General features: G+C 41.8%; 2 protein-coding genes across 10 annotated transcripts in view; one reads left to right on the plus strand and one right to left on the minus strand.

Moving 5' to 3' along the window:
* Positions 1-18,905, minus strand: part of CARMIL1 (capping protein regulator and myosin 1 linker 1) — a 316,754-nt gene that overhangs the window by 208,215 nt on the left and 89,634 nt on the right. The window lies entirely within an intron of this gene.
* Positions 8,517-18,905, plus strand: part of LOC102997685 (cytidine monophosphate-N-acetylneuraminic acid hydroxylase) — a 269,255-nt gene continuing 258,866 nt past the window's right edge. The window contains exon 1 of the mRNA XM_057554267.1: positions 8,517-8,599. The gene's annotated coding sequence lies outside the window, so the exon portion shown is untranslated. The remainder of the gene's footprint in view (positions 8,600-18,905) is intronic.

The following is an 18,905-nucleotide window of genomic DNA, read 5'->3' on the forward strand; positions in this document are numbered from 1 at the left end:
AGTTTCTGCCCAGACCTCTCAGCATTGGGGTCTCATGGGTCTGCATGGGGCACGCTTGGAAAGGGACGTCTGCTAGTCATCAGTCATATTTATAGTTTAAATGAATTCCCCAACAGTAGAATCACAGTCATTCAAAGAATACAGAAAAATACAACATGAATGGAAAGGTCCCATTAAGCCAGTTAACAAAACTTCTCCTGCTTCCCTAACACAGGGCCAGCCAGTCTCTCCTTGAACAAGTCATGAGTCACCAGAACCTAACTCTAGCGAAAATTCACAAAGTTAAAAGCAATCTGGAGACAGGCGTATCTAATTCCTTTATTTTATAGATGAGGAAACAGACCAGGAAGGGTCAAACAATTGTCTGCATTTATCAGGGCTTGCTTTTTTTTTTTTTATTTTTTCCAAACAATGGAATTTAAGCACAAATAAATTTTTTAAAGGAAATGGGTAGCTCTCATAATAACACATAAAAAATAAAAATGTTTTTCATTAAAAACCAGAGCTCAAGAGGGACAGAAACCAAATCAACTCTACAGATTTGAGAAGCAAGGACTAGTGAGGAGTCCCTTCTGGCTGCCCTGATGGAGTGAATGGACTCCAGCCACTTTTCTTCCATGTATGATTCCTCTCAAGATTCAAAACCCAGAAGCGAGAACCCCATCCTGGGCACGGCACCCAATAAAGACCACAGAGAATTACTTGAAAGGAAAGACACGTAACAGTTACGGCGTAATGACAGAGACCACGGGCTCCAGAGGCAGAAAGCCTGGGTATGAACCCCCGCTAGACCACTCACTACTAGCTGTGTGACCTGGGGCAGGTTACTTAGCTTCTCCATGCCTTAATCACCCCACCTGTAAAAACATGGAGACAATACGCCTACTGAGATAATACAGGTACACAGAACGAGACCTGGCACATAAAGGAGTCCAATAAACACATGTCCTTGGACAAGTTCAGTGGTAATATTAGTTAACCAGCTATACGGCAGAGCTGGAACATGAAGTAAGTTTCATTCATCTTTTATCAGAATTCTCATGCTGTGGTCCCTCCCCAACCTACACTATTTCAACTTGTCAGCCTACAAGGGGGGCCCTTAGATCCCCATCTTCTCAAGCCAAGGAGGCACAAATGTCACTTCCTTATTCTTCACCTTTTGTTAATTACCATTTTCATCAAATGAAAAAAAGTTCTCATTTTCTTTCCTGCTCTCAGAGCAAATTTATGAAATATTCCTCCACTCTGCAGAAGTGTGGGTGGCATATGGTAGGGGGAATTGGCTTAGATTTAATACTGTTACATAAATAATCAGATTGAGAGATAGTCTTCATTACATTCCACGATAAACAGGGAGAGGAGGAGAAAAAAGATTTGCAGTGATTATACTGAGAAATCCGGGTATGCACATAATTTTCAAACTGAGGGCTGCAGCCCATTGGTGGCTGGTTAAATCAATTCAGGAGAGTTTAACAATCATATTAATAAAATAGACTGAACTGGAAGTGAAAAGAAAATCAAATGCATTGCAAATAGAAACCAGAGCATTGTTTCATGAAACTTCTGTTTCAGAGATATCAGTGTGCTCATGGCACACATGCATGTGTGTGTGTGTGCACACGACTGTGTGCACACATGGGGAGGTGTTACTCACAATCAACATAAAATGCATTTCTTCTGTGGGTCCAGATTTTGAGAGTTTGATAAAAACTGGTTTATGACACCATCTGCACCTATAAGCATGATCCGCCATGAGGTTATGAGAAGGTTGAGGCAGCGTGGTAGGATGGCAAGAACATGAGCTTTGGAGACAACAAAATCCCAGCTTTGGCATTTTGTGAGCAGACTGGTCATAGGTAAGTTCCTTTAAATCTCCAGGCTGCAGTATCCACACCTCTAACTTGGAGACAGTATTTGTCCTTGTGTAAGAACTGGAGATTACCTATCAAGTGCTAAGCCTATAGCACACATTAATATAAAAGAAGTCATTATAACTGGCCTCAAAGAATACAGCTCTGAAAGTGATCTACAGGGATAAAAAACTGAGACCTACAGAGACGTGTACAAACTTGTTAGTTAGGGACAGAGACAATCCCAGATGCCCTGTCTCCCGCCCTGAATCCCGTTCTCGACACATCATCTCCAGGATGTAGCTTGAGTCAGTGCAGGGGGAGATTATTCCCATGTTAACTACAGCCTATCTGAGAATTAGAAAAGAATTTTCATGTCTGGATGGGAATGTAGTGAAACCTGATATAGAGAAAGAATGGGCTTTACATCATAAGAGACTACTACAAGCAACTCTATGCCAATAAAATGGACAACCTGGAAGAAATGGACGAATTCTTAGAGAGGTATAACCTTCCAAGACTGAACAGGAAGAAATAGAAAATATGAACAGACCAATCACAAGTAATGAAATTGAAACTGTGATTAAATATCTTCCAACAAACAAAAGTCCAGGACCAGATGGCTTCACAGGTGAATTCTATCAAACATTTAGAGAAGAGCTAACACCCATCCTTCTCAAACTCTTCCAAAAAATTGCAGGGGAAGGAACACTCCCAAACTCATTCTATGAGGCCACCATCACCCTGATACCAAAACCAGACAAAGACACTACAAAAAAAGAAAATTACAGACCAATATCATTGATGAATATAGACGCAAAAATCCTCAACAAAATGCTAGCAAACAGAATCCAACAACACATTAAAAGGATCATACACCATGATAGAGTGGGATTTATCCCAGGGTTGCATGGATTCTTCAAAATACACAAATCAATCAATGTGATACACCATATTAACAAACTGAGGAAGAAAAACCATATGATCATCTCAATAGATGCAGAAAAAGCTTTTGACAAAATTCAACACCCATTTATGATAAGAGCGCTCCAGAAAGTGGGCACAGAGGGGACCTACCTCTGTGTGTATAATAAAGGCCATATACGACAAACCCAGAGCAAACATCATTCTCAATGGTGAAAAACTGAAAGCATTTCCTCTTAGATCAGGAACAAGACAAGGATGTCCAGTCTCATCACTATTATTCGACATAGTTTTGGAAGTCCTAGCCACGGCAATCAGAGAACAAAAAGAAATAAAAGGAATACAAACTGGAAAAGAAGAAGTAAAACTGTCACTGTTTGCAGATGACATGATACTATACATAGAGAATCTTAAAGATGCCACCAGAGGCATGGACATACATACTCTACCAAATGTAAAATAGATAGCTAGTGGGAAGCAGCCACACAGCACAGAGAGATCAGCTCTGTGCTTTGTGACCACCTAGAGGGGTGGGAGGGAGACGCAAGAGGAAGGAGATATGGGGATATATGTATATGTACAGCTGATTCACTTGGTTATAAAGCAGAAACTAACACACCATTGTAAAGCAATTATACTCCAATAAAGATGTTAAAAAGAAAAAAAAAAGATGCCACCAGAAAACTACTAGAGCTAATCAATGAATTTGGTAAAGTTGCAGAAATACAAAATTAATGCACAGAAATCTCTTGCATTCCTATACACTAATGATGAAAAATCTGAAAGAGAAATTAAGGAAACAATCCCATTCACCATTGCAACAAAAAGAATAAAATACCTAGGAATAAATCTACCTAAGGAGGTAAAAGACCTGTACTCAGAAAACTATAAGACACTGATGAAAGAAATCAAAGATGACACAGATGGAGAGATATACCATGTTCTTGGATGGGAAGAATCAATATTGTGAAAATGACTATACTACCCAAAGCAATCTACAGATTCAATGCAATCCCTATCAAATTACCAGTGGCATTTTTTTACAGAACTAGAACAAAAAATCTTAAAATTTGTATGGAGACACAAAAGACCCCGAATAGCCAAAGCAGTCTTGAGGGGAAAAAACGGAGCTGGAGGAATCAGACTCCCAGACTTCAGACTATACTACAAAGCTACAGTAATCAAGACAATATGGTACTGGCACAAAAACAGAAACAGATCAATGGAACAAGATAGAAAGCCCAAAGATAAACCCACGTACCTATGGTCAACTAATCTATGACAAAGGAGGCAAGGATATACAATGGAGAAAAGACAGTCTCTTCAATAAGTGGTGCTGGGAAAACTGGACAGCTACATGTAAAAGAATGAAATTAGAACACTCCCTAACACCATACACAAAAATAAACTCAAAGTGGATTCAAGACCTAAATGTAAGACCAGACACTATAAAACTCTTAGAGGAAAACATAGGAAGAACACTCTTTGACATAAATCACAGCAAGGTCTTTTTTGACCCACCTCCTAGAGAAATGGAAATAAAAACAAAAATATGGAGGTTCCTGAAAAAACTAAAATCAGAATTACCATATGACTCAGCAACCCTACTACTGGGCATATACCCAGAGAAAACCATAATTCAAAAAGACACATGCACCCCAATGTTCATTGCAGCACTATTTACAATAGCCAAGTCATGGAAGCAACCTAAATGCCCATCGACAGGTGAGTGGATAAAGAAGATGTGGTACATATATACAATGGAATATTACTCAACCAGAAAAAGAAACGAAATTGGGTCATTTATACAGATGTGGATGGATCTAGAGACTCATACAGAGTGAAGTCAGAAAGAGAAAAATAAATATCGTATATTAATGCATATATGTGGAACCTAGAAAAATGGTACAGATGAACCAGTCTGCAGGGCAGAAATAGAGACACAAATGTAGAGAACAAACGTATGGACACCAAGGGGGGAAAGTGACAGGGGGCGGGGTGTGTGTGTGTGTATGTGTGTGTGTGTGTGTGTGTGTGTGTGATGAATTGGGAGATTGGGATTGACACATATACACTAATATGTATAAAACAGATAATAAGAACCTGCTGTATAAAAAAATAAATAAAATTCAAAAAAAAAAAGAATGGGCTTTCGACTCAGACCAATTTGAATTCACTTGCCAATTCCCCCACTTCAATTATATAATCTCTGAGTCTCAATTTTCTTACCTGTAAAATGGGTATGGCATAAGCTCTATATGACAGTTGTGAGGATTAAATGAGATAACTTGTAAAAACCCTAGCACTCTCTTAGACACCCTAACTTTACTCACTGATGATGCTAACACCTGGCTAAAAATCTCTATACACCATCTCCTCTCCAACTTCTGCGATCAGAGGTCAGTAATGCATCCATTCACATAAGGGCACTGGACTCTGGAGATGTACTGGAGTTCTACTGTCCCAGTTTGAATCCTGACTCTGCCACTCACAAGCGTGGGTGATGTGGAGAATGGCCTCCCTGTGTCTCACTTTCTCATCTGTAAAATAAGGGGTCATCATACATACCTTATTGGGGACTGTTGTGAGGATATACACAAGGTGCTCAGAGCAGTGTTGCCAACAGTAAGTGTCAGCATCATTGTCATGCATCGGCAAGACTCAGTGATCAGGTGGCCTTCTCATTCTTTGACCTTTTGGTCCACTTAGTCATTCCCTGGGCCGTGCTGTCTATCTGCTCTATGATTCCTAATTCATGCATCCCACTCTCTGACCACAACCTTCTAATTTCTCCTTCAGTGTGACCCATGGGCCAGAGGGGCTGGCATGACTTAGGAGCTTGTTAGAAATGCAGAATCTGAGGCCCCACTCCCAGACCTACTGCATCAGAATCTGCAGTTTAATAAGATCCCCAGGTGATTTATACACACATTACAGTTAGCGAAGCATGTGCATCTTTTCCTCTACTCAGCTGGGTCTGCCACTCTGTTACTTGCCCCCTGACCCTGCCAGGTCACTGACCATCCTACATCCTCCCAGCCCATCTTCATCCCACTAAAACCCCACTGAAATCATTCCTCCACTGTTAATACCTTCGGCCTGTGTGTTCCCTATCCTTTCATTACGCCCGCAGAGAAAAACCTCAACCCTGGATGAACCCACCCAGCCACCTATTCCAGGTTTGCAGTGGCGTCTGCCAAGTGCAGCTGGAGAACAGGTCGAACCCACGAGCTGATTTCGCTTCCTGCATCTGGAAAGACGACTTCACTCCTACTCCACTGAGTACACACACTTCATCAGAATGGTACCGCCGACCATCCCACTCCAACCCTCCACACCTGCCTGCCCTGCGGCTACATCTGTCCTCTCATCTTCCTCTTCTTCTGAACTGCTGGAGGTAAATGCCCACCCCCTCACCTGGGCTCTGGATTATATCCTGCCCACCTTTGCAGGAACTTTAAGTGACTAACTATGCCTTCCATTCCATATGTAAATATCCAGATAGAGGGATCCCAAGATCTAGATCTGTATCCTGGATCTTCGCCCCTCTTGTAGCTCCATCTAACTCCCTCCTTCCTCTAAGCCCAACTTCTCAAAAAAGGATCTGCACCTCATGTCTTCATTTTTCTGCCTCAAATTCACTCTACTGTTCAAAATTGGCTTCTGTCCCCACAGCTCCACTGAGGTCCCAATCACCTCTTTGTTGCTGAGCCCCGTGTACAGTTCTTAACATTTCCTAACAAGATTTCTCCTTAGCACTGGGCACAGCTGAATGAGATTTTTCCTTAGCACTGGCACAGCCCCTCAAGCTTGGAATTCTCTTTTCCACAGGTTTGTCCACCCACCTCCCTGTTCCTATCCATTCCCCACTCCCTGCCACCTTCCATTCTCTCCCATGACTTCAATGGATCTCAGAGGAATCCCAAGTTCATGTGCAGCCCAGATCATTCTTGGATCATCAGATCTCTCTCTCTAACTCCACTTGGATGTCTCTCCGAACCTTAAACTCAGCATGTGATCTTTCTTCCATTATCTGCTCCTCCTCTAAGAGTTTGAGCTCAGTAATAAGTCATGGCCATCCATACAGTTTCTCAAGCCAGAAATCCAGGCATTGTCAATGTCACTCCCTACCTCAGTCATTCACCAAGTTCAGTGCAATCTAAATATCTCTTAAATCCAGTCACTTCTCTCCAGCTCCAGTGCAATGACTGTACTCCAAGCCACCATCATCTTGCTCCTGTACCACATGCCATAGCCTCCCCACAGACCCATCTTGCCTCACCAAGTCAGCTGCCCATATAGGATCTTGATGCGATCTTCTAGAAACCCAAACATTATCTTATCGCTTCTCTGCTTAAGCTCTCCAGTGGCTCTGCATGACTCCACTGATCCCTGCTTCCACCTGCAGCCTCCTTTCCCTCCCTCTCCTCCCCACCCCCACCTCCAGTTCCAGCCACACTGGAACTTGGTCCCTCCAAGGGGACAGCTCCTGCCCCACCCTCTGCTCCAACTGCTCTTCCTTCCCGCTTTCTTTACCTTCACATGATTCACACCTGCTCATCCTTCAAATCCCAACCTAAAGAACTTCCCTAAGAAAATCCAGACTACAGCAGGTCTCCCGATCATATATTCTCACAGTATTTGCACATTTCCTTAGTAATACCTTTTAATTATTGGTGGAATTGTATATGTAACATCTAACAGCCCCACCAGACTGTAAGGTACCTGGGAGCAGGGACCATATCCATCCTAGTCAAAGTTTACTGCTCTTCCTCACCCCCTTTCCAGCTGCAAAAACTCAAGAGTTCAGAAGGTAAAAAGAGTTGCTACAGTCTGTGACTCCAATTATAAAAATTCTGTTATGTCTGTTTATTCCTGACAGCTACCACGTAATAGACACATCCTTCCTATTTAATAGTCATATCCTATAAGGGAAGTACCTGAAAATCTGTTGTTTGCAGCTCACCTCGACCCACTTAAAACAGATCTACTAGCTAATCCCCAACTCACCTGCCAAAAAAAGAAAAATAGAACAAGAAAAAGGTAACCTAGCAGAGGAAAGGTGTAGAAATGCCAAACGCTGACATCCCTGCCTTTTGCCTACTGTGTTCGAAGAACTTCTTTACTGAAAAATTCACTACAGAAAGACTCTAGTTTTCTGCAGCTCCCACAGGCTGGGAATGTCATTTCTAGCAATGCATGCAGGAAAAGCAAAATCCACTCCAATAAATGATTTCAGGTGTCCGAAGGCTCTCTAGACCTTGATTTTGCCCTTGATTGTGCCAAAAGAGCAATAGAGTTAAGTCCACAAAACGAAACAATTTACAAAAGGTGGGTCAGGGTACTGACGGGACAGACTTCATACAAAATACAGGAAAAAAACACATGTTATTTTACTGACAATTAATAGACCATTTAAACAGAAGGAAACTTATCTTTAAAATGCAGGCATAATGAAAGGACATGCCAAAGAGAGGAAACCTATTTTTGTAAATAGAGCATGTTTTTCTTTCTGGAAACTTCAGATAAATGAGATTTGCTACGTGGAGAAGTGTTTTGCTCTGGGAACACAGAAACATCACTCACCTGTTCAAAGAACCCCACCTGAACATTGTGCCCAATGGCTCAAAGTTGCCAGATAAAGTGAAACTTGGGGCAGAGCTTTCTAAGCCAAACCCAGCCTTAGCACAATGGGAGGAAGTGAAAAGCTGACATCCCTCAAGCACAAACACTGTTGCTGCTCCGCCCTTTAATGTAGAAATTAGCAACGGGTTCTCCGTGTGGCTATGCCTCCTCCTCCCTGCCTTGGTAGGAACCAGCAAACTGTAAGTGACCCCTTCATTTTTTGGCTCCCGACCACTCCCAAGCGTTCCCCTCTCCCCAGCTATGCCAGAAACAGGCCGGATACCCCAGTCTGGCATCGACCACTTCCCAGCGCGGGACAGGAGCTCTCTGCCTCTCTGTTTCTAGATTTCTATTTCTGTAGCTCATCACCTCCCCTCCCAAGGCAGCAAACTGTGGTTGGCCCCTTCCCCCAGGCCCCTGCTCCCTCAGAACACACACATACCCGTGCAGCGCAGCTCCACAGCCAAGAGGATCCCTCTTCTGCCTTCTTTGAATGGCATGACCGCAAGGATCAGCCCAAGGATCAGCCCAGACTGGAGCCCCAAGTTCTTTTGCTTTTCCAAGTTGTCCACATAGAACCCCTGGAGCCCTGGTCCAAACTCTCCTCTGTGCGGCCCCTCAAGACTAGGAGGGAGAGGGACAGAGGCCTCTGGCAGAGCCCGCAAAAAGTGGAGGCTGACCCCAGAGTCATCTCAGAGGGGAACGGGGTAGAGGCACGATTATGCCGGAAGGGGTGTCTTTGTGTTTCTCTCTCTCTTGCTAAAATGAATCTCATTAAATTAGCACTCTTTGGTTCCAAAAAAGTAGAATTCTCTTTTAAATGCAACTATCTTATTCTTTTTTGTACTATTTATAATTGTCATTAAATATGTAAGTTATTCATTCATTCATTAGATTATGGTTGTCTACCTTGTAGACATTAAGGATAAAAAGACATAAAGCCCTGCCTTCAAGCAGCTTATAGTCTACTGGGAGGAGACAGACTACACACAAATAAATAAGTAAAAATAAGGTATGTCAGATGGTGACAAGCGTTATGGAGAAAAAGCTAGTAGGGAAACGGAAGAGTGAGTGCTGTGTGGGCACTGGAGAGGGGGTGGTGGGTAGGTGGCATTTTTAAATAGTTTGGTGAGACCTCATTATGAAGTGATGTTGAAAAACGTCTAAAACAAGTGAAGGAATGAGCCATGTGGACATCTTGGATAAGAGTGGTCCAGGCAGAGGAAGTGGCGAAGGCAAACAGCATATTCCTGAGGCAAGAATATGCCTGTGGTGCTTGGAGGAGAAAGAAGAGCTCACTGTGGCTTGAGGCGAATAAGAACCGGTGAGGTCAGAGGGGGCTATGAGACCCGTGAGGCCCTACAATCCACTGTCCACACTTTCGCTTTTACTTGGAATAAAAGCGGACGCCACTGGGGGATTTTGAGCACAAGAGGGATGTGACCTGACGTTTAAAATGATCTCTCTGACTGCCGTGTTGAGAACAGACTGGAAAGTGGGTGAGAGGGCAAGAACAGAAGCAGGGAACCAGTCAGCAGGCAACTGCAATAACTTGGCGAGAGAGAGGATGGTGGCTGGGACCAGAGTGGTCAGTGGGAGTAGGGAGAAGTGGATATCCTTTGATGACAGAACCCAAATAGATTTGTGAACCGAGTGGATTTGGAATATATTAGTTATTTTGCTAAAGGCAACAGTTTGGTTTATACTCCTGAAATAACTATATAACAAATGAAGATGGTACATGATTAAGTGACTACTGTATTGGTCTGGGTAATGTTACTTAAGTAAGAAAATAATTATGGATGAAGTGCAACTTGAGAGCAAAGAACTGGTTCCAAGATTTTCCAAGTGTTATTCTGAAAAGCATGTTTGTTCTCAGTAGGGAAACAAATAATGTTTTGAAGTGAGTGATTCTTCTCTGCCCAAACGCGTTTTGCTTCCCTTAATAATTTCAAATGTACATTTAAAATTTAATAATATAAGGCCAGAGATTCTATTTGAATTCTAAAAAGCAACTGGGGGGAAGAAGAGGAAGGGAATTTTCTTTTGCCTTTTTCCAGTTCCTCTAGAGCAGTACTGTCTCACAGAACCTTCTGGAAATGTTCTATATCTGGACTCTCCAATACTGTAGCCACTAGCCACATGTGGCTACTAAGCACTTAAAATGTGACTAATGGGACTAAAATTTTAATTTCATCTAATTATAATTAATTTTAATTAAAATAGCTACCTGTGGCTAGTTGCTACCAGACTGAACCATACATCTCACCACACAGAGAAACATTCCTGAACTATACATAACACTATTTCCTTGAAATTGAGTTAAAAGGATATATACGAAATAGATCCATAAAATCTTGAAGTACGCATTCTTATTTTCTATTATACCCTACAGTCACCATCTAATTCTCCTATTTGAAAGGAAACAGTAGATGGCTTGGTTCTAATCATTTTAAAACACATTTTCTTAGTTTTTGCATGCAACTCTAATATCTTCTCGGCCATCATTCTATCAATGACATTCAAAATGAGATTTCCCTCCCTGATGCGTATTCGATGCTAACATTTTAAATGTCACATAAAAATAAAGATAGAAGATTCTTATTTTAATTGAACTTCCCTCCTGCTCTATATTCAAAGCACTCTGTGGCATCAGTTATCTCATTTTTCTTCCCAAAACGAATGAAAGGGCTGAAGTTAGTATGACCATTTTTCAGTTGAGAAAATCAAAGCAGAAGATTAAAGGCAGCCCGTTATACAGTGTACATCTATAGTTTTGTTGGAAAAGAGCAGAAATTAGGAAGATAGAAAAAGGGAAATCAGTTGAAAATGAGGGGGGTGGGGGGGAAACTACATGTAAATCCTTGGTTACCAAATTCAAGTGAGCTGAGACATGGGTCTAGAAAATGCTGTCTGGATGAACAGGGCTGGTGTCAGACCTTCCGCGGGTCCCAGCAGCGCACCTGATGCAAGATGCTGGCTCCACAACTAGATGGTGAAGAAGATGCAGCGGTCAGGCTCGAATCGAGCGGTGGCTCGATTAATGAGGTGGTCCTCAGGATAATGATGCTGGCTTATTCATCAGCAGCCCAGGTTCAAATGACAGGGCAACATTCTTGAATAATCTCCTAACCCGACAGCTGGAGAATGAGCTTTCATTAATCTTGCTTTTGAAACACTCAGGCTAACCCCAGTTATATCACTAAATTGCATGACCCAAGAGATTAACAGGGCAATTCAATCAGTTTAGAGCTGACCTCAGAAGCTGTCAGTTAAATTCCTTCATTTTGAGAATGAGCATACTAAATCCCAGGAACACTGTGATACTTGCAAAAGAACAAAATGTTATTCACTTTACAAACAAGCAAGGCTGCGTTCCTATGTTACGTATAACTGATAGGGTGCAGTGTCTCCCATAAATAGTTAAAAGAAGAACAGTTAAAAGACTATCCTTATTTTGTAACTCCAATATGTTTCTAGAAACTATAGGTTAGAGGATAATCAATGTTATATATGTTATATTATACATATAACATATAACATGTATATCACATACCAATAACATATAACATAATTATATATATATACAGTTTGTATGTGTAACTTATATAATTTCCCCCACAGGAAGGATATTAAAATTGGTGACTGTATCCCTGAACAACATTCTTAAATCTGAACTGAGACACAACAGTGTTAGAAGAGCAAAGATAAAGCAAATACAAACCATTAAAATAATTCAAAATTGTTCAAGAACGTGATAGTTCCTATGAAATAAGCATAAATATACTAAACACATTATAAACAGAGCCAAAAGTACTATTCAATATCTAGGAAATGCATAAAATTAGAACTACCTATATCATAAATCTTGGAATTTATGCTTCTTGGAATCTGGAAGGGCCTCCTCAGGATGGCTTGGTTAGCCTGGTCTTTCAAAACGCAGCCTGGTCAAGTCCGAACTGATGTTTCCTTTCAGTGAGCAGAGACATTCAAACATCCCACCCACCCCCAGCCCCACCGTAGTGATAAGGCAAAATGCTATATATGGGCAGTGGCTTCAGACACGTTTCCGACGACAATGAACACGCTGGTGGTGATGGTATTTTAAATGCTAAAGCGGAGTAAGGCCGATTCTGCTCTGCTACAGGTTTCCTGCCCAGAAGGTTGCCAGCTGTGTGGCATCACTTGGCTTATCACTTTGACAGCCACTGTTAGGAAAAAGCACATTTCCTTCATAAGCGATTTTTTTCGTTCCCCTAATTATAAGTTTTTAAAGGAGCTTCAAGATATGAGTCCAAAAAGTTCCCCATCTTAATCCTGAAAAAAATTTTGGCCAAAACCATTTAAGTACAGCCAGGGGCAGGGACATAATCTGCATAAAGCATTTTAGAAAAAAGGGCGATGAGTCAAAATACCATCGTTATACTTAAAATGTCTTTTTGATACCCTGAGACACCTTCATGGCAGGAAAACTGATTCCAATTCTTCCAAAGATATGCAGGAAGGAAAAGCTTCCAGGAAGATGCGTGTTGGTCTAACACAGAGAGAAGCTAATGCAATCAGAAAGGGCACCGGAAGAACCAGTTTCCAGAGACTTCACCTTACAGTCTTTAGGTCTTTTCAGTGAAAATGCTAAGTGGGTTCACCACAGATTTTGCTAAATTAGCATGATTTACATGCAGATTTTAAGGTGAAGAACTAAAGACAGAGAAGAACAGAACAGAAATGGAAGCTGCAGAGACATACGGCATGAATTCCGCATGTCACACAATTCCCACAGACATAATTCTAGATGATGCTACAGTGCTTCTCAAGACGGATATGCCTGAGCCAGCTCTACTGCTTACTAGTGGTGTTAGGCAAATTATCTAATCTCCCTACACCTCACATCCTCAGCTGTCCATGGACACAATACAGTATCCACTTCCTGTGAGTGTTGTGAAGATTAGATGCGAGGATGTAAAAGCTTTTCAGCACAGGGCCCAGCCAACAATAACAATTCAATAAATATTAGCTGTCTAATGATAATAACAATAGTAGTCATGGTTCAAACAGTATAATAGCTCTCTGTAAGGCCAAGCTAAACCATTTTTTTAATTCCCCTAGCATACCAATAAATTGACTGAAATTGGATTTAAAATTTCCCCCAGGCATAATTTGGTTTACAGGTTCTCTAACGATTACATAAAGGACAAACACAGAGCAGGTTCCATCCAAACCATCCCTACACATTCATTAGTGTTATTTTCCAATTTAATAAGTTAGCAGAAACTTTTGTTTTCCACTCATTAGAAGCCAGCCTCTTATATTTTCTGAATGTTCAAGGGCTGGTTTGATATCTGGTTTCGATACCTCTGACATTTTTACAAAACTTGCCAATTTGCAACCATTTTCAGAAACCTGACTCGCACCCAGTCACCAAATACACACCCATCCCCAATAGAAGGTGGCCATTCAGGTCTCCTATAAGCATCCCTGGTCAAAGGGACCACGGCTGTCGAGGAATCTTCTCTAGCACATGGGCAGGTTTACAGCCATATTTGGGCAGAGCGTGAAGACGGGAAGCCCAGAATCCTTCGTCAGCAGATGTATTTGGAACGACAGCCCCAGCAGCTGGGCAGGCCCTGCCGTCTGTATTATACCTGCACAAGCAGGGAACCCAGGCTTTATCTAGACGCAAACACTGGCCTTCCGTTCTGGACCACTCATATAGTATCTTTCAGATACGTATCAAAAGATATGCCAGTTCACAACTACTCTTCCTCTTAAGAACTGCCTGGGAGGAGGAAGCAAGGAAGGGAGATATTTTTGAAGTCTGCTATAAGCCAGGAATGGGGAGGCACTTCCCTTATTGCATTTAACCCTGTACAGAAGGTACCATAATCCTCGTGTTATAGATGAGGAAACCTAGACGCAGAGAGGTTTAATTTAACTTGCCCTAAGGACACTGAAAGCAGTCAGGATTTGAACCCACATCCATCAGTTCCTACACCCGTGTTCCCAGCAGCTCCCCTGTGGGGTGCGCCTCTCACTGTCAGTGCTTGTCATCACCTCCTCAAACCACGTTGTGGTGCTTGAACCGTGAGTCACCTGATTTACTCCTCAGCGTCTTCTCGTGTCGGGCAACAATTTCTACGCACCTCAAAGAGCTTGTCCACGTCACACTTCATTCAGCACAGTGTCTGGCAGAAAGGAGGCAGCTGCCCGATCTAAGTCTCCCCTCTCCTAACCTGAAGACAGCAAGCCTGTGTCCTCTGCATGTGACTATCACATAAATGAGCCTCACTAATGTCAAGCTTCCAAAAACCAGCCTCTTCCCACTAAATAACAGGCTAGTTGGTAATTAAAAGATGCACTGGTCCCTCATCCTAAGCACTTCACATTAAGAAGAGGATTAACTCAAATGGAGAACGCTACTGACGCTCCTATATAGGGAGACCTTTGGAGGAGGGGGGGAATATGCATTATTTTAATATACGTGCTAATTTCTCGATTTGTGCGTTCCGTTGCCTCTGAGTCGTTAAAGAGGCATGTCGTGGCTGTGATTTCTGAGCATAAACAAATGAATTATCCCTAGTTGAAAGCTCTTGGAGGAACAGATCCTAGTCACGAATATCACTGGGTCTCACTATTAGAGATGCAAAGATCCATCCACATCGGAAAAACATTATAATTGTCTCATTCACTAATCTGTAAACAGTTCTTCCTCCAGCCATGCCTCTTTTGCAGTAAATATTCAGAGATGTGACCCCTTTTCTGATTGCTTAGGAAACGAATCCTTTTCCTCCCAATACTCTTAAAACATCCAAATTTGCGCCGAATGACAGCACCAATATTAAATGATAATCCAGGAAAAGGTGTGTACGTGTCCCCGACACCCCCACACACAGCTATGTAAATAAAAGGAAATAAACCTGAATTTATTTCAAATTTGTGCATATGCAAAAAGTATATCTGCCTAATTTGAAGTGCCTAAAATAAGATTTCAAATTTCATGGATTCTCCAGGAAAACTATACTGAGTAAGGGAAGGCCTAGGAATACATTAGGGGGAAAAGAGATGACGGCCAACTTACTAGAGATAAGCCAGACAACAAACCATCCTTTACCCAGATTAAGCAGCACTTCTCCAAGCAGCCTAGTGAATGCCATGCTGTGCACTTGACAGAAAACAAGTGTGTCCAAAAATGGTCCCTCCACGGGAACCAATAAAGTGCACATGAAAAAGACCCTTTCTGGGAATTCCCTGGCAGTCCACCCTTCCACTGCAGGGGACACAGGTTCGATCCCTGGTTGGGGAACTAAGATCTGTGCGTGCCGTGTGACGCAGCCAAAAAAAAAAAAAAAAAAAAAAAAAGACCCTTTCTTTGGTTGGTGCCTATAGCTGCAACTTTCATCACTTACCCTCTTCCTTTTTAGACTCATCATTATCCCAGCCCACATTCAGAATTGCCCCCATTCCTGTTGAGTGCTTGCCCCCCAAGGTCTATTTGCTGCCATTTCCCCAAACCATCCAGATTTCTATTCCGACCATCTACTTGACGATGCTCTCTTGATGTGAACTTGGACCAATCGGCCTGCATTCCCCTCCTTAGACACTATACACTACAACTTGGTATCCCACCTTTTATGACAGTTTAACCACCAGGCACTTGTTTTTGTGGAGATATGAAAATAACAAAAAATTTTTTGGAAAAAGAAGCTAGAATCACTGGGCTAGAAAGAACTTTAAAACTGTAAACATGCCTTCAAACACTTTTCTGGACTATTTGCTCCTTGAGGGCAGGACCAGGCTTTAATCATCTTTATCTTGGTAACTCACTCCCCCAAAAGTGTTTGCTGAATGACAACCTCTTCGATGAAGCCTCTCACCAGCCTCTTTCATCAATTGCTATTTACATGAAAATTGTTAATCAGCTTGGGACAAGAGACCTTAATGAAAATGGTTCCATGGAGTGAAGAAAGCACCGGATCAGCAATCATTAACGAGCTATTCCACGTTGGGTGAGCCCCCTAGCCTTGATGCACTCATTTTCTCATCTCTGCAGAGTATGACCAAGACCACTTCTAAGGGACCCTGTGGCCCTATCATTCTCTACATTTAGGTTAAGGAAGAACTTCCTTTAACTTCCTATTGAAACAAAAAACAGACTATGTTACTGAGAGTTAGTGAAACCACCTAAAGACTAAGATATGATATTTACTGATTTTCCTGGGATGCTTTTGCTCCCAGGGCTTTAGGAAGCAAGGATGTGGGCAATGGGTCCTGGAAGAGCTCTTTCTTTCAGTTCTGTGACCAAGTGAGGACTTTTCAAAACAATGTTATAATCCTGCTATTAAACTGTTTATGATGCTGTGGCTTTTATGAAATAGACAGTCCTTAAGGAAAAAATATTTTAAAAAGGCAGAGCAATTTTAATTTTTCCTGGAAAGAAATGGGGCAAGCCCTCCAGGAAGTGCTGTCAAAATAAATCTGCTCAGCTTTTTCACCGGGAGTCTGCATGCCCTGAAGGGGATGAATCTCAAATAAAGAAGGGCTTGAGTGTTACCCACCAGTCAAGAAATAACCACAGAGCAGGAAAGACTCTGGGAGGAGAGCGAGGCACAGAATCATATTTAGAATTTGTGTCATGTGGAAGTCAAAAGGACCCCCACGGTCAAGGTAGCCATCCAGAAGAATAGTCAACACCACAGCATGAACAACAGGCTTCATCACCCTGCTAGAAACTATCTTCCCCTTGCAAGTGTCTCACCTCAACAGGATGACAAATGCAATTTTCTTATTTCCTCCATCCTCTATATAAAATTATCACCTATAACAGCACCTTTAAAGGAATGTTAATAAGGATGACTTGCAATGCTCAGGCAGCTCACTGATTCAAACAAGTAAATAACAATATATGAGTGATTACTGAAGAAGTTCTCAAATTTTTACTTATATGTAAATAAAAACACCTTTTTAAATCCTTTAACAGGAAAAATGAAAACAAAACTGCATATTATCTCATTTCCTACTAGAAGAGGCATTCTTCAGTTAACAATCTTATTCACAGAGATACTGATAAAGGAGTGGCCCCAAAGAGGGTCAACTGAAAATAGTTTATTATAGCTTAGATTTTTTTTTTTTCTTTACTGTAATTTAAAAATGCCTTACCCCACCCAAAGAAGCCAATGAGCCTGGAGCAGGAAGTTTCTAAATTTTCAGTAGTGCTAAGCATTTATCACAAAGGGTGCTTTTGTTCTTGATGTATAAAAATTCTTTACTCTGCCATTCAACCAATGTTGATTAAGGGTGTCATGGCCGCCCCTTGTTTCTGCATCCTGTACACCCTCCCTAATGTGTTCCTCACCCCATCCCTGCCACAACAGTGTACATTCCTAAGGCAATGGGCCTGGGAGCAGCGAGGCACAGAAACATGTCCACATACTCACTGATGTGAGCCACGTGGGCGAGGCTCCTGGCCCCTGTTGAGGTTGTAATTTGCACTTTTTGTGCTGTGCTGGTAAACTGAAACAAAAATGTTGAAAAAGATAAAAGGGAGGACTTCCCTGGTGGCGCAGTGGTTAAGAATCTGCCTGCCAATGCAGGGGACACGGGTTCGAGCCCTGGTCTGGGAAGATCCCACATGAGCGGAGCAACTAGGCCCGTAAGCCACAATTACTGAGCCTGCGTGCCACAACTACTGAAGCCTGCGCTCCTAGAGCCCATGCTCTGCAACAAGAGAAGCCACTGCAATGAGAAGCCCACACACCTCAACAAAGAGTAGCCCCTGCTCACTGCAACTAGAGAAAGCCTGCGTGCAGCAACGAAGACCCAATGCAGCCAAAAATAAATATATTTAAAAAAAAAAAAAAAGATAAAAGGAAAAACATATTGAAGGAACAGTATTTTTTTTAAGTGATAAGATGCCTTGGTAAGTGTAATTAAGGCACACGTTACAATACCATTAATCAGAATATGTTTTATGGGTAAAGTAAATAATCCTTGGATACATTTCCCCAAAATTATTTTCCTCTCCTAAGGCGAAAGAAAATAAGTCTGTAAATAGTAAGACACTTCCAAATAGGTAGTGTTCATTTGCTGGAATCATTTATCCTGTCACAAACACCCCCAAAAAGCAACCGTTTATGTGTAAAGGTTTCTTTGAAGTAAAACTAGATACATAATGTAACTTTCCTTTACTGAAATTCTTCATTTCTAACTATTCCAGCAAAATTGTTTATATTAAAACACTGATCCTTCCAACAACTCATGATGGCTTTGTCCATGAGACCGGCTTGGGAGAAGACCATGACTTCATCACCTGCGTAACCCCAGCTCCTGAAACAGCAGTGGCCACAAACTAGCAGCTAAAGACAAACGCAGAGGTTATTTTTCATGATCATAAATGGTATCTCAAATTTTTTCCATTAACTCTATAGATTAAAAAAATATTTTTAAACCTAGCCTAACCAGAGTGATCACGAGTTTTCTCATTTTTTTCCTTACTAGTTGTGTGATTTGGGA

This window comes from Balaenoptera acutorostrata, chromosome 10 (genome assembly GCF_949987535.1).
Source record: "Balaenoptera acutorostrata chromosome 10, mBalAcu1.1, whole genome shotgun sequence".
In the NCBI taxonomy this organism is placed as follows: Eukaryota; Metazoa; Chordata; class Mammalia; order Artiodactyla; family Balaenopteridae; genus Balaenoptera; species Balaenoptera acutorostrata.